The 16,911-nt window shown below is 41.4% G+C and overlaps 1 protein-coding gene and 1 long non-coding RNA gene across 5 annotated transcripts in view; both read left to right on the top strand.

Annotated features, from left to right (window-relative positions):
- Positions 1–16,911, top strand: part of NCAM1 (neural cell adhesion molecule 1) — a 362,053-nt gene that overhangs the window by 105,065 nt on the left and 240,077 nt on the right. The gene's annotated exons all lie outside the window — the stretch shown is intronic.
- Positions 10,847–16,911, top strand: part of LOC138651400 (uncharacterized) — a 76,607-nt gene continuing 70,542 nt past the window's right edge. The window contains exon 1 of the long non-coding RNA XR_011315478.1: positions 10,847–10,953. This is a non-coding gene — a long non-coding RNA (uncharacterized lncRNA). The remainder of the gene's footprint in view (positions 10,954–16,911) is intronic.

Here is a 16,911-nt window from a genome sequence, read left to right as displayed (position 1 = left end):
TCCTACCCTCTGGAAGCAGAAGCAGACTGCAAGGTATCTATTTCTGTAAGTTTTCTCCTGTTTATTTTATACTGTTTTGCATAGTTGTATGTCTTTTTATTACCATATTTTTATAACTTTTTCTTTACTATAAGCACTGAACCTTTTTGTATTAAAGCATAACATTTTAACAGTTGAACCTCATATGTTCTAAAGAATCCATAGCCTAAGGTGTGCGAGCCTTATGAGTGGTAGACAATATTAGTAGTATTTCCGGGACTCATCGCCCGTGTATTCGGTGAGTGGTGGCAGCGTGTATGAGCGGATGTGTGGCCTGGGTCGGTGTGTGATTTATGCTCCCATTACAGCATAGGACAGAGGTTGAATGCTGAACGTAGAGTGGGGAGATAGATTAACCCTTGCAGGCACAACCCCAAGTCACGTGCTGAGAGCGGGCATGTGACAAATTAGCGGCAGCGCGGAGAGTGATCTGTGACAATGTCTATAGTAATGGGAAAAATAAAAAGTTACGGCTCTTGGAAGAAAAATTCAAAAGCGCAGAAATGGAAAATGTATTTAGCGCGTTTGTGCCTCGCTGTTTATGGAAGCCTCAATGCTTCCCCGTGGCTAAGTGACTCCGTATAACATGTTAGATGTCACTTCTCTTCCATCAGGGGGGAAGATTTTAAAATCAGCAGTTTTTTACTTGCTCTATGATTCTCCCTTGGTAGAAAAACAGCAGTTTCATTGGTTAAATGGCAGCAAAATTGCCTTGTCTTTTGTCCAAAATGTTTTGGCAATTGAAGTGATTGGTCCACGCGATATTTTGTGATATTAAATAGAGCTCTCCTGCAGTGATCACCGTGGGATGATTTCAGCCCTTTTCCTGCCTAAACACCTTCTATTACAGGTTATTTGCAGCATCAATGTAAGCCTGGAAGTTTCTGAATGACTAGAAAATGACCTCCACAGTAGATGTAACAGGCTTTTTTTCTTGAAAGTTTTTTTTTTTTGCTCTTTAGCTAATTATTATATTTCTTTGCCTAGGAAAAAAAAATGCAGTGTGACACGTTCTTGACATTAATGCACATGTTTAAAGGACTGAGCACGCAATAATGCTTTGAGTCGCATTATTATATGCAAATATGGAAAAAAAAAACGAAAAAAACTTTATATATTTCTTAAATTTTTTTTTTAACGATTTAGCCAGAGCCCGTAAAGCACATTTTTAGCAATGTGATTGATACTTTAAGGTTCAAAATATAATTTTAATATTCCATTATCGAGGTTGGCATTCTGATTTCTCCTGCATGATCATAAAAGTTAAGTGGGTTGTCAAACTTTTTTTTTTTTTTTTCTTTTTTTCTGAAATCCCTGTATTTAAAATTTTTTTTTTTTTTTTTTTTGGGGGGGGGAGAGTTTCTAACTTTTTAATCTGTCTCTTTGAGCAACTTTCAGCTGATTTTATGAGCACAGAACACATCAAAGTTGAAGACGGCGTATGCCGTTGAAACGCGTTGCGGTTCAACCCAAACTGGTGCCTGTGTCCTCTATCCTGCGCTCCTGTGACCGATTTTCCTTCTTCACTTGCAAGCAACTTCCCCCGCTGGGGGGTATCCTGCTGGAGCTGCGGAGATTCGGGTGCTTATCTTCCCCTTCTTGGGACTCCTGCTAGCGCTCCACTCACAAACCGCTAATCATTGTTACATATCAGCAGCCAATAGCGTCCACTGATTGACTGCAGGGCTCACATGGCATAACAATGTCACGCAAGCCCTGGGACACCCAGCATAAACATCGCTGGAACTGTTTGGAAGGTTACTATATGGCTTTTTTTTATGTACATTGGGGCGGATATATTATTTAAAAAATATTTTCCAGATAATGAACAACTCCTTTACCTAAAAATAAATAAATAAATAAAAAAAAAAAAGGAAAAAATGTCTACTTGTAAATGAGAATATTCAACCACCACTAGAGGGAGCAAGGAAGCTCATTGGATAATGGTTTATTATTGACTACTATGTTTCACTATGCAGTAAGCTTCCTCTAATGGTGGCTGAATCTTATAAACTAAAAAGGTTTTTGTATTTTTTAGTACAACCCCAAAAAAGCTCACACAATAGATCTATTTGTAATCTTGCCTGAAGAAGGAGCCACTGTGCCCTGAAAACTTGCAAACATATTATTTTCTGGTTAGCCAATAAAGGTATTACTCCTAGAATACTTCTGTCATCATTGGGCAGAAAAATATTTACTTGGAAAAACACTGAATGATTTAGGATACATGAAGCCAAATGAAAGGAAATACAAAAATAAAACCCTTTAACTTTATGACTATGGCCCTTTGTATTTTATTCTCGTTGCTCCTCTGTCTGGGTATTACTTTTTTTTGTGATATGGGTCTACCTGTTTAGTGCTAACTTTTATGATTTTTACAAAGAGGCGTTGCTCTCAGGATCCTCAGGGGCGTGTCTTTAGGCTGCTTTGCATAATAACCCTGTGAGCACCACCCACAAGGGCACACTAAATAGGTTCATATCTTTGGAACGATACAGTGGATTAAAAAAAATAAATAAATAAAAAAAAACTGAATAAGGGAACATCGGGGATAAAATAATAGCAAAAAACTGATCACTTTTGTCCCGATGACAGGTCCGCCTTAGGCCACGTTCAGTATTTTCCATCCAGGAGTGGGTGATAAATACAGAAGTGGTGCATATGTTTCTGTTATACTTTTCCTCTGATTGTTCCACTGCTGATTGTCTACAAATACTGATGTAAAATACTGACCAAATACTGAACGTGTGAATATGGCCTAAAACTAGTTGTCCAGGATTTTAAAGAAAAAAAACACAAAACATTGTTACCGTCTTCCTAAAAGAGTGCCACCCTTACCTCCAGGTTGTGGGTGGCATTGCAGATGAGCTAAGCTGCAATACCAGACACAACCTGCAGACAGCAGCGGCGCTGTTTTTAGGTAGAAGTCAGCCATGTGTTTCTAATGAACACATATAGCTTATGAATTCATTGGAAAATCTTTTTTCTTCTCAAAGGGTGGGGGATCTTGGTGGGGAAAAAAAAAAGATGTTTCCAGTGTAGACAGATGAAGATCTCATGTCGATATGACTCTGTATGGAAATTTCCATCGTTGCACTATGTTCTGAGCGGAAAGCGATGTAAAAAACATAAATAAGTAATACATTTGCAATTTAAAGTAAAAAAAAAAAGTTCTAGAGAAGAAAGATGAATTCTGCTTTGGCTTCTCTGATTCTAGTCATTAATGGATTTTTAAACAATTCTGGAAAAAAAAAACACCCCTAGAATTATGTATGTGCAGCCGGGGGTCTGGAGAATAGTTAAACTCTACATTGTCCCGGAGGCTTCATCAAGAAAGAGGCCACCGGTGACCTTTCAGTGGGTCGTCCTTTAGATGCCTGTTAGGTAAAGGAGTGGAGACAGGTCTCTCACCACAAGGGAAATTAATGTGCACATAGATTGCTTCAAGGCATGCAGTATCCTTACATTTGCATTGGTAATGATATTGGAAGCTCATGAATTTTACATTAAAACCTCAATATTGCTAAGAAATGCATGGAAAAATAATGTAATTCCTTCTCTGTAGAGCTTGCAGCACTTATAAAAATCCCCTTGCTATATTGTTAAATCCCCAGAATTCATGCAGCCCAAGGTCCGAGCTTCCACCATAAAGAAAATACTATGCGATTGTGTCTTAAAGCTAGTTTTGATTCTTCCATGCCAAGGGCTGAACTCACACATGTCATTTTCGGATTCGTTCTAAAGGTACTTTTGTGGTCAAAAATAGCCCTGGTATTCAGGGCTGTGGAGCCAGTAAACCAAACCTCCAATTCCTCAATTTCCATGACTCCGACTCCACGACTCTGACTCCCTCATACCAAGGCTGTGGAGCCAGTAAGCCAAACCTCCGACTCCAACTCCTCAATTTCCATGACAACGACTCTGACTCCCTCATACCAGGGCTGTGGAGTCAGTAAGCCAAACCTCCGACTCTGGCTTCAACTCCTCATTTCCATGACACCGACTCCAACCCTGACTCCACCAAAATGGGCTCCGGCTCCACAACTCCGACTCCACAGCCCTGTCTGGTATTGTACCAAAAATATTGGAACCTCCTAAACCATTGGCAGAACCCATTGTCGGTCTCTAACAGGAATCTAGAATAGCTTTTCATATCAGGATCTGAAGCTGATACAGTCATGGTCTAAAATTAGAGCCCTGGAAATAGTAGGGGCAGAGTCTAATTCTTAACTTTATTCTGTGCGTTCTGTTACCATCCACTCGTGGCTGTGCCTAACAGAAAAAAAACGAACACAAAAAAACCCCGCAAAACATCTTGCAAAAAAATATGTTAAGCTACTAAGGGGACTGTGTCAACAGATGCCACAATACAAACTGAATAGATCTCTTAGACCTGATGAGGCTGCTGTACTTGTTTAAAAATCCATGTCAGAATGGCTTTATAGTTCTAATATTGGAATGGGCAGTTTAGGAGTCGAGCTCAAGAGTGAGAGAGTTCGAGTCTTCTAATATTGGAATGGGCAGTTTAGGAGTCGAGCTCAAGAGAGAGAGACTTTGAGTCAAAACTTATTCAGCATCCACCCACCTGACTGACAGCTGCATCTTGTACTGAGCAGTGAGAGTTCTTAGCAGCCGCAGGGAGGAGGGACACTGAGACACTGTTAAGCAGGCTGGGTGCGTGGAGATTCCGTATCATCAGGGAGGAGTGACGCTGATGAGCTGTTATCCAGGCTGGGTGTGCACTGGTTCAGCAGCAGGGATAAGGGACCATGATGTGCTTTGATCAGGCTAGGTGGGCAGAGATTGAGCAGCGGGGAGGTGTGTGTGGGGGGGGGCACTGAGGAGCAGTCAGGCTTGGTAGTTGGGCAGAGATTCAACAGCATCTAGGAGGGACACTGAGATGCTGTCATTCAGGTTGGACAGTAGAATTTCAGCAGTAGCAGGGAGAAGAGACCCTAAGGAGCTTTCAGTTAGACTAGGTGGGTGGGCAGAGATTCAGCAGCAGGGGGAGGGGGACACTGAGGAGCAGCCAGCCTTGGTAGGTGGGCCGAGATTCAACAGCAGAGAGGAGGGACACTAAGAAGCTTTCATTGAGGCTGAGTGGGCACAGATTCAGCAGCAGCATTTAGGAGAGACACTGAAGAGCTGGCAGTTAGACTTGGGGTTTAAAGTGTTATCATACTTGGGGTAGGTTCACTCTAGGTGTTTTTTCAGCATATTTTTTTCTGCAGCAAAATCTGATCTCTTGGCAGGAAAGAAGGTGCAGAAAAAAAGCAGGTTTGCCTTTAGTATTTCTTGCATTTTTTGCTGCGGTTTTGGTATGCTAGATTTGTCTCCTGTGCATTCTGATAAAGTTTAGTATTGAAAAATGTCCAATTTTCTAGAATCAGATTTTTGCACAAAATAACGCAGCAAAACCTGATACCTGCATTTTTGGTGTGTTTTTTTTCAGTGTTTTTTCACCTCTCATTCAAGTCATTGCGTAACAAATAACACTGGAAAAAAAACGATGAAAGAAGTGGCATGCTCCATTGTGCAAAAAAAAAAAAATGCAAAGCACAAAATCCTGATGACAAAAAAAACCAAGGTGTGTGCATGAGATTCCTAAAATCTCATAGGCTTTGCTAGTACTGTAAAATGCTGCAAAAAAAACTGCTGCAAAAACGCGCAGTGTGAGCTTGGCCTAAATCTACTGTTTTTACAGCTTCTAGACCAGAGTGGCGTTTTCCCTGAAAATAAAGTTGATTTTTACTGTAATTTCGGACCGCCTTAGTGAATTGGTGAATGTGATGCTAAACGCGGCTTTCAAAAATGATTAAATCCGAGAAAATATTTATTGTGGGTAATTAAAAGATGATTTACTGGGACTTTTACCTCTGTCCTAAGTGGACGTCAATGATTTCCATTCTGCCACGATCCCTTCACGCTACTCTGACAGTTCTGCAAAAATGAAAATTCCATCGCGACGCCTGTAGGTGAGACGCACATTGGCCGGTGTGGCGGTGCTGCAGAGAGTCAGGACCTTCTAAGGGTTAAAGATCAGGCAGCAACATGGATTTTTTACTTCCAACACTTCATCACATGGGATATCTCTATACGTGAATGTGTTCTGGTATTCCGCTTGCACAAGAGTAAAATATTTAAAGCAGCTGCGACGGACGCAGCCTGTAAAGTACGGCGTCTCGCACACCAACGCTTCCCCATATTCTAATACCAGCGCCCGGGAGATGCATTGCATCTGTTATTGGCAGATTAATTCGCTTGGCATTCCTAGGATTATTGGAGTGCATGGATTATTACTTACGCTCTTACTGACCCATTAAATGGGATCAGGAAAAATATATTTTCAGTAGACAATAGCACTTCATTTTGTAGCAACAAAGCATCGAAAAAGATGTATAAGGAGATATAACACACAGATATCCAAAATACATCTCATTGTACTGACACTATATATGTATATATAGGAGGCTACATTAGGAATAATTTGCGGCCACATTGTTTCCTAAGAGTTGACTCCAATACTTCGATGATAAGGCTGGTTTGGCTAACGCTGATGCGCTTTTTGAAAGGTGTAAATGCATTTTACCGGTAGTTTTGGACAATTGTTAGGGATACTGCTTCCCTGAATATTCCAGTTTGTTTTTGTGTTTTTTGTTTTTTTTTACAATGTTACCGTAAGTTCCAGAAATATATATTTTTTTTAATTTAGTACTACTTTCTATGATCTTCACTCAAGTGTTGTAGAGACCGGTCGTCAACCACCTTCTATCCATATTCCACTTTTTGACTCGTGTTTATTCTCCCCAAATAAAAGCAAGATTAAGTTGACCAAGGTGCCTTTTACTATAACGAACATAACCATGAATACCGTGGCATCTGAAAGTTCTGGCACCCTAGTGCCTTTGCATTTTAGAAATAAAAAAAAAAAATAAAAAAAAAAAAAAAATAATAATATATATATAATTTTTTTTTTTTTCTAAAATGCAAAGGCACTAAGGCAAAGACACACACACACACACACACACACACACACACACACACACAGAAGCTGCGGGGAAGCAGGGACTTCACCGCGCCAGGAGCAGGTGAGTATAATGGGGAGGGGAGCGTTGCGTGATAGTCACCGCTCCTCGTTCCGACGTAGCTCCGTCTTCAGCGTCTTCTGCAGTGACGCTCAGGTCACTGGGTGCGGTGACGTGGTTAGTGTGCGTCATCTGCCTGAACGTCGGTTCAGAAGACGCTAAAGATGGAGCAGCGCCGGAGCGAGGAGCAGGTGAATATTGAAAGTGCCGGGGGCCTGAGCGACGAGAGGTGAGTATGTGATTTATTTATTTATTTTTTTTAATCGAAGCAACAGCAAATGGGGCAAGTGTCTGTATGGAGCCATAACGTTTGTTCAGCACTATATGGGGCAAGTGTGTGTATGGGGCCATAATCAACATTTGTGCAGGTCTATATGGGGCAAGTGTCTGTATGGAGCATCTATGGGGCCATAATGTTTGTGCAGCACTATATGGGGCAAGTGTCTGTATGGGGCCATAACTTTTGTGCAGCACTATATGTTGTGAATTCTGTGCTCGAACTCCCTCCTGTGGTCGTGAATGGTACTTCGGCGAGTTCTGTCTATGGGCTCCCTCTGGTAGCTATGAGTGAAGCTGCGGCTTCTGAGGTTCCTTACACAGGTGACGTGGTTTATCCTTTGGTTGGCTGTTCTATTTAACTCCTCTCAGATCGTTACTCCATGCCAGCTGTCAATGTTTTTGCATTGGTTCAGTTCGCTCCTGGATCTCTCTGGTGACCTGCCTTCTCCTGCAGAAGCGAAGTTCCTGATAGTCATTATTTGTTCACTGTTTTCTTGTCCAGCTGGTTATCATGATTTTGTCTTGCTAGCTGGAAGCTCTGGGATGCAGAGTGGCCCCTCCGCACCGTGAGTCGGTGCGGAGGTCTTTTTGCATACTCTGCGTGGTCTTTTGTAGGTTTTTGTGCTGATCGCAAAGTTACCTTTCCTATCCTCTGTCTATTTAGTAAGTCTGGCCTCCCTTTGCTGAAACCTGTTTCATTTCTGCGTTTGTGACTTTCATCTTTACTCACAGTCAATATATGTGGGGGGCTTCCTTTACCTTTGGGGAATTTCTCTGAGGCAAGGTAGGCTTTATTTTCCATCTCTAGGGCTAGATAGCTCTTAGGCTGTGACGAGGCGCCTAGGTCTGGTCAGGAGCGCTCCACGGCTATTTCTAGTGTGTGTGATAGGATTAGGGCTTGCGGTCAGCAGAGTTCCCACATCCCAGAGCTCGTCCTGTATGTGGTTTAACTATCAGGTCATTCCGGGTGCTCCTAACCACCAGGTCATAACACTATATGGGGCAAGTGTCTGTATGGGGCCATAATCAAAGTTTGTGCAGCACTCTATGGGGCAAATATCTTTATGGAACATCTTATGGGGCCATAATCAACATTTGTGCAGCACTATATTGGGCAAATGTGTCTATGGAGCATCTTATGGGGCCAATTATTAACCTTTATGCAGGATTATATGGGGCATATTTTAATATGGAGCATCTTATGGGGCCATCATAAACTTTATGGAGCATTATATGGGGCTCCTGATTCAATATGGATATTCAAAAACACTTAACCTACTGATGTCTCAATTAATTTTACTTTTATTGGTATCTATTTTTACTTTTGACATTTACCGGTAGCTGCTGCATTTCTCGCCCTAGGCTTATACTCGAGTCATTAAGTTTTCCCAGTTTTTTGTGGCAAAATTAGGGGGGGCGGCTTATACTCGGGTCGGCTTATATTTGAGTATATACGGAATATAGATTTTAAATTACATAAAGGAAAGTGGGCAGATGCAAAAATGTGGTCACTCAATTCCAAGAAACCCCTCGCCACTGAGTTAAAATGACTCCGAAAACAACCATACACACAGTATATCCATTGTTGATCTGAATTTTTTTTTCCTGATCCAAGATTAACAGAGCAGTTTGTGGTACACTAGTACTGATTGAGGGCCTCCAACCCCTTTGGTAATTTTACATAGTCCCACTCTTTCTTGACACCACCTCGATATTTGCACCCGTTGAACTTTTGGCCCTACTAATTAAAGGGACACTGTCACCTGAATTTGGAGGGAACAATCTTCAGCCATGGAGGCGGGGTTTTGGGGTGTTTGATTCACCCTTTCCTTACCCGCTGGCTGCATGCTGGCTGCAATATTGGATTGAAGTTCATTCTCTGTCCTCCGTAGTACATGCCTGCACAAGACAATCTTGCCTTGCGCAGGCGTGTACTATGGAGGACAGAGAATGAACTTCAATCCAATATTGCAGCCAGCATGCAGCCAGCGGGTAAGGAAAGGGTGAATCAAACACCCAAAAACCCCGCCTCCATGGCTGAAGATTGTTCCCTCCAAATCCAGGTGACAGTGTCCCTTTAGGCACTTTGACGAAGTCACAGGTAAACTACTGGAGGGGAGATATGTGTCACTATTCTTAATGGCGTCCGTGATATAAAGCCAGAGTATATTCCTCCAGCACACTAAACTGTTGTGAGGCGTAAGCTAAAGTTGCGTAAATTTGGCTGTTCTGCATTATTATCTTGTGAGTAATGCCCCCTTGGTAAAGACCATAAAAATAGCAGTAAATAATAAGGCCCATATCAGTGGAACCACATGGCGGATGCAAAAGCAACAACAAACAAAATACTAAAGTCTTCTTTAACACAATTGGTGGAACCCAAGGATGGACACTTGACTAAAAGTTTAAAGGTAGTGGATACATTTTCCCGATAGTCGCAGCTTTTTATGATTTAATCTAATATGCCGTGGTTTAAAATCCCAACATCGGGATGGAAATTTCGCCTTTATTTCTACCTTTGATAATTATATTTTCCATGTTTTTTTTTTACAAGTTTTTGTGTCCTTTTTTGTTGTTGTAATATTACATTGAAGCGAAATGGCGATGTTCGTGTATAAGCAGACGATCTAATTTCATATTCTAGAACTGGTCAACCACGCCAAAACAAGGTGTAATACTGTTTATACATTTTGGCAATTGTATTGGCTCTCACCCTGATTCCATACCTCCCCTGTCCCCGTTTTACCTTAAAGGACCTATCACTGGCCATAAATAATTTTATTTTACTTTGTGTAAAACGTAAATGCTGCCTGTCAGGAACATGATATATTTGATTGTCTATGATCACGCACACTGAGCTCTGCTACGTCCTTTTAAGCTGAGTACAGACACACGCTGTGGGCTTTCCGACCCCCCTTCCTCCCAGCCCTTGCTCCCTAATGAAAATACAGCTGTAACTTGAAACTCCAGTGTGGGACGCTCTGCCCCCCTGCCTCTCCAATGCAGGAGTGTGCAGAAAACCAGTCTTTTGTCTGAAACCTTGTTCTCTATTGTTCATGTGCAAACTTAATAGTAAGGCATAACTTGACCCCAATTAGCGACAGAGATATTAAAGTTATATATTTGGTATGTGCATCGGCCGGGCCCTCACCCAGTGCATTTTCCAATTTCCTGTACCCTTGGTATCCGAGAAACCAAATACTGCTTACTCCCGGTGCACAGCCAGGTCATGTTTGGTCTTAATAGAATGCTAGTCGCAAAACAAGATCAATGGTAATTCCATCATTGCTATACCAGGTTGCATCCTGGAGCTACGGTGGATATGATTGTTTCATAACTCTGAGTCTCTCTGAGAAAGTAGGAGTGCTTTCCATAGCTCCGCCCACTCAGTGATGTCACAACCAGAGGGCATATCTTAAGCCTGTTGAGATATGAGTGAGTCTTTGCCAAGGAAGAGAGCTAACAGTAGCTCTGCAAGCTGCTTTGATGCCTTTTGATGTCGCCCCCTCCCCCAGCCACATGGTTTGCCATGATCTGAAATAAGAGAACTGTAAGTGTTTTTTTTCATCTTTAATCTCTTTTTATTTGTAACCGTCTGTGTATACATAATACTGGTCAACGCAATTTTTCTGGCAAAAGGTTTTAAAACATATTTTAAGTCAATTTTGGCTGCTGATTACGAATATGAACTCCGTTTTTGGCTATCACATCAGGATTTCAAGATATTTTCAAATTTTGATGAAAATTACTCCTATCTAATGTTTTATGATAAAAACACGATTTTCAATACTACATTGTATATATTTTTTTTTAATCCAGGAATAACAAAGATTACAAAGTCTATGTACAGCAAATCAAATATACTTACAGAATTAAACTACAAAATATAAAAACCCATATATATGGCACACAGATTGATTACAAATGGCAGTTATTTGAACTTTCTTTTCTTGGCTGATCTGTGATGTACGGCTTCTGGGTTGTCTCTCATCAAGCTCCAGCAATAGTCAGCCATCATATGTGAGACCCACCTTGATACCGTCGTTCCATTGTTTTAATGTCCTGATGAAAATGCTCCCCCTGTTCCTCGCTCACATCCCCAAGGTTCTCTGAAAAAAGTCCAAATGGCTGTGTAAATAGTGAATCTTGATACTCATTCTCCATCCATGATTTCCCAGACTCATTAGTAGCTCTTCTACAATCTCTTCATAGTTGTCTGCTTTCTTATTCCCTAGAAAATTCTGCACCACATTACAAAATGCCTCCAAGCTCTTTCTTCTGTCTCATTCATTGATGTGATAACATTTGGCTCTCTCATAAGTGTTCTTATTTGAGGTCCATCAAATATTCCAGCCTTTTTCTTCTCTTCACTAAGTCCAGGAAAAGTTGAACATATATAGTTAAAGCATTCTCCACTGTGATTGAGAGCTTTGACGAACTGCTTCATCAATCCAAGTTTTATGTGTAAGGGAAAACAATGTCCTTCCTATCCACCAGAGGATCATGGATGACATTCTTATCGCCAGATGCCAAACTCTGTCGCTGAGGCCATTCAGTTTTCACCCAGTGCTCTGCTGTAGCTCTACTGTCCCACTAGCACAGAAAACAAGGGTGTTATCATAACAAATGGGAATTATGCATGTTCAAAGAAAGCAAAGATATTCTCACATTTATTGGGAGACTAAATGAAAACTAAATTTACCTTAGTGAACCGTATAAACTGGCACTTTTCATACACTACTTATATTTATCATGGAATTCTTGAAAATGGGCTATATACCTATAGCGCAAAAACGTGATGTGATAGAGAAATTAGAAGATCAGATTTGAATTCAGCACCCTCAAATTAGTCTAAAACTGTTCTTAAAATCCATGCCAGGAATTTTTTTTATTTTTTTTTGTAGACCAGTGTAATCGTCTCATTTTATCTTACTTTTTACCCTTTTGTAAACAATGCCTATCTTTTGGAGTAAAACATATAAAATTACTAGCTTTGTTTCTCCTTGCTCTATAACGTACGGTCACGTCATCTGCAGTGAATTACGCTACTAATTTGGGTTGGCTCCGGACCCGTTAAGAAATTGGAGATGGTGGCAGCTGATTTGTCCTGCGGGTTTGGGACACCTGGTAGCGACGGACTGCATTGATAATTATTGTTCCTGCCTGAGTAGGAGTGGGAGCCCTCGCTGCAATGTGCCCATAAGCCAGTACAAAGTAAGGCAGCCTTTCTGGCAACTAATTATCCTAGGTGCAGTACCCAGTCTGACTTGAGGGTAAGGAAAGCGCCAGAGAGCTGCAAGTTAAAAGCCGGAAGTGGGATATAGATAAATCCCATTCAGAAAGAACTGGGGCAACCAAACAACCCCGGTTCATGACATATTAGTGTGAGTGGTGGGGATGATAAAGCTATCCTCCCTGTGATTCGTGAAACTGCCGTTCTCCTGAATCTGGGGATGTTTTTCTTTTGTTCCTTCGCCTCTCGATTCCTAAGATAGGGCCCCTTATTCTTTCTGTATAAAACTAGTCTGTTAGCCAACTGGGCGTCCGCAGTGAATAGTTGACGGTCACGCCCACTTGACTAAATAGGATTATACTTATTTACAGGGAAGAGCCACATCTCAAGAACAGGGAGGAGCAGGAACAAAAAATCAACAATGCCCAATTCAGGAGAACAGTGACATTTACATTGGGGAAAACTATTATATATTGATATGGCAAGTGACAGTTAATAGTAACATAGTAACATAGTAACATAGTTAGTAAGGCCGAAAAAAGACATTTGTCCATCCAGTTCAGCCTATATTCCATCATAATAAATAAATACCCAGATCTACGTCCTTCTACAGAACCTAATAATTGTATGATACAATATTGTTCTGCTCCAGGAAGACATCCAGGCCTCTCTTGAACCCCTCGACTGAGTTCGCCATCACCACCTCCTCAGGCAAGCAATTCCAGATTCTCACTGCCCTAACAGTAAAGAATCCTCTTCTATGTTGGTGGAAAAACCTTCTCTCCTCCAGACGCAAAGAATGCCCCCTTGTGCCCGTCACCTTCCTTGGTATAAACAGATCCTCAGCGAGATATTTGTATTGTCCCCTTATATACTTATACATGGTTATTAGATCGCCCCTCAGTCGTCTTTTTTCTAGACTAAATAATCCTAATTTCGCTAATCTATCTGGGTATTGTAGTTCTCCCATCCCCTTTATTAATTTTGTTGCCCTCCTTTGTACTCTCTCTAGTTCCATTATATCCTTCCTGAGCACCGGTGCCCAAAACTGGACACAGTACTCCATGTGCGGTCTAACTAGGGATTTGTACAGAGGCAGTATAATGCTCTCATCATGTGTATCCAGACCTCTTTTAATGCACCCCATGATCCTGTTTGCCTTGGCAGCTGCTGCCTGGCACTGGCTGCTCCAGGTAAGTTTATCATTAACTAGGATCCCCAAGTCCTTCTCCCTGTCAGATTTACCCAGTGGTTTCCCGTTCAGTGTGTAATGGTGATATTGATTCCTTCTTCCCATGTGTATAACCTTACATTTATCATTGTTAAACCTCATCTGCCACCTTTCAGCCCAAGTTTCCAACTTATCCAGATCCATCTGTAGCAGAATACTATCTTCTCTTGTATTAACTGCTTTACATAGTTTTGTATCATCTGCAAATATCGATATTTTACTGTGTAAACCTTCTACCAGATCATTAATGAATATGTTGAAGAGAACAGGTCCCAATACTGACCCCTGCGGTACCCCACTGGTCACAGCGACCCAGTTAGAGACTATACCATTTATAACCACCCTCTGCTTTCTATCACTAAGCCAGTTACTAACCCATTTACACACATTTTCCCCCAGACCAAGCATTCTCATTTTGTGTACCAACCTCTTGTGCGGCACGGTATCAAACGCTTTGGAAAAATCGAGATATACCACGTCCAATGACTCACCGTGGTCCAGCCTATAGCTTACCTCTTCATAAAAACTGATTAGATTGGTTTGACAGGAGCGATTTCTCATAAACCCATGCTGATATGGAGTTAAAGAGTTATTCTCATTGAGATAATCCAGAATAACATCCCTCAGAAACCCTTCAAATATTTTACCAACAATAGAGGTTAGACTTACTGGCCTATAATTTCCAGGTTCACTTTTAGAGCCCTTTTTGAATATTGGCACCACATTTGCTATGCGCCAGTCCTGCGGAACAGACCCTGTCGCTATAGAGTCACTAAAAATAAGAAATAATGGTTTATCTATTACATTACTTAGTTCTCTTAGTACTCGTGGGTGTATGCCATCCGGACCCGGAGATTTATCTATTTTAATCTTATTTAGCCGGTTTTGCACCTCTTCTTGGGTTAGATTGGTGACCCTTAATATAGGGTTTTCATTGTTTCTTGGGATTTCACCTAGCATTTCATTTTCCACCGTGAATACCGTGGAGAAGAAGGTGTTTAATATGTTAGCTTTTTCCTCGTCATCTACAACCATTCTTTCCTCACTATTTTTTAAGGGGCCTACATTTTCAGTTTTTATTCTTTTACTATTGATATAGTTGAAGAACAGTTTGGGATTAGTTTTACTCTCCTTAGCAATGTGCTTCTCTGTTTCCTTTTTGGCAGCTTTAATTAGTTTTTTAGATAAAGTATTTTTCTCCCTATAGTTTTTTAGAGCTTCAATGGTGCCATCCTGCTTTAGTAGTGCAAATGCTTTCTTTTTACTGTTAATTGCCTGTCTTACTTCTTTGTTTAGCCACATTGGGTTTTTCCTATTTCTAGTCCTTTTATTCCCACAAGGTATAAACCGCTTACACTGCCTATTTAGGATGTTCTTAAACATTTCCCATTTATTATCTGTATTTTCATTTCTGAGGATATTGTCCCAGTCTACCAGATTAAGGGCATCTCTAAGCTGTTCAAACTTTGCCTTCCTAAAGTTCAATGTTTTTGTGACTCCCTGACAAGTCCCCCTAGTGAAAGACAGGTGAAACTGCACAATATTGTGGTCGCTATTTCCTAAATGCCCGACCACCTGCAGATTTGTTATTCTGTCAGGTCTATTAGATAGTATTAGGTCTAAAAGTGCTGCTCCTCTGGTTGGATTCTGCACCAATTGTGAAAGATAATTTTTCTTGGTTATTAGCAGAAACCTGTTGCCTTTATGGGTTTCACAGGTTTCTGTTTCCCAGTTAATATCCGGGTAGTTAAAGTCCCCCATAACCAGGACCTCATTATGGGTTGCAGCTTCATCTATCTGCTTTAGAAGTAGACTTTCCATGGTTTCTGTTATATTTGGGGGTTTGTAACAGACCCCAATGAGAATTTTGTTACCATTTTTCCCTCCATGAATTTCAACCCATATGGACTCGACATCCTCATTCCCTTCGCTAATATCCTCCCTTAAAGTGGACTTTAGACAAGACTTTACATAGAGACAAACCCCTCCTCCTCTCCGATTTTTACGATCCTTTCTAAACAGACTGTAACCCTGTAAGTTAACTGCCCAGTCATAGCTTTCATCTAACCATGTCTAATCATGTCTAACCATGTCTTTCATCTAACCATGTCTAATCTTTAGTTATATTGTGTAGAAAATGCTGGAATTATTGTATACACTCGAGTATAAGCCGACCCCCCTAATTTTTCCACAAAAAAACGGGAAAACTTAGTGACTCGAGTATAAGCCTAGGGTGGGAAATGCAGCAGCTACCGGTAAATGTCAAAAGTAAAAATAGATACCAATAAAAGTAAAATTAATTGAGACATCAGTAGGTTAAGTGTTTTTGAATATCCATATTGAACCAGGAGCCCCAGATAATGCTCCATACAGTTCATGATGGCCCCATATAAGATGCTCCATATTAAAATATGCCCCATATAATCCTGCATAAAGGTTAATAATGGCCCCATAAGATGCTCCATAGACACATTTGCCCAATATAATGCTGCACAAATGTTGATTATGGCCCCATAAGATGCTCCATAAAGACACTTGCCCCTTATAGTGCTGCACAAACGTAATGGCCCCAGAAGATGCTCCATACAGACACTTGCCCCATTTGCGGTTGCTGCGATTAAAAAAAAATGAATCACATACTCACCTCTCCATCACTCAGGCCCCCGGCACTTTCAATATTCACTTGCTCCTGTTCTGGCGCTGCTCCATCTTCAGCGTCTTCTGCACTGACGTTCAGGCAGAGGGCGCGAACTAACCACGTCATCGCACCCTCTGACCTGAGCGTCACTGCAGAAGACGGAACGAGGAGCAGGTGACTATCGCGCAGCGCTCCCCTCCCTGTTATACTCACCTGCTCCTGGCGCGGTCCCTGTACGTCTGTTCCCTGGCGCCGCAGCTTCTTCCTGTACTGAGCGGTCACCGTTACCGCTCATTACAGTAATGAATATGCGGCTCCACCCCTATGGGAGGTGGAGTCGCATATTCATTACTGTAATGAGCGGTACCATGTGACCGCTCAGTACAGGAAGAAGCTGGGGTGCCGG

This window comes from Ranitomeya imitator, chromosome 10 (genome assembly GCF_032444005.1).
Source record: "Ranitomeya imitator isolate aRanImi1 chromosome 10, aRanImi1.pri, whole genome shotgun sequence".
Taxonomy (NCBI): domain Eukaryota; kingdom Metazoa; phylum Chordata; class Amphibia; order Anura; family Dendrobatidae; genus Ranitomeya; species Ranitomeya imitator.
This window is presented reverse-complemented; position numbering and strand designations above follow the sequence as displayed.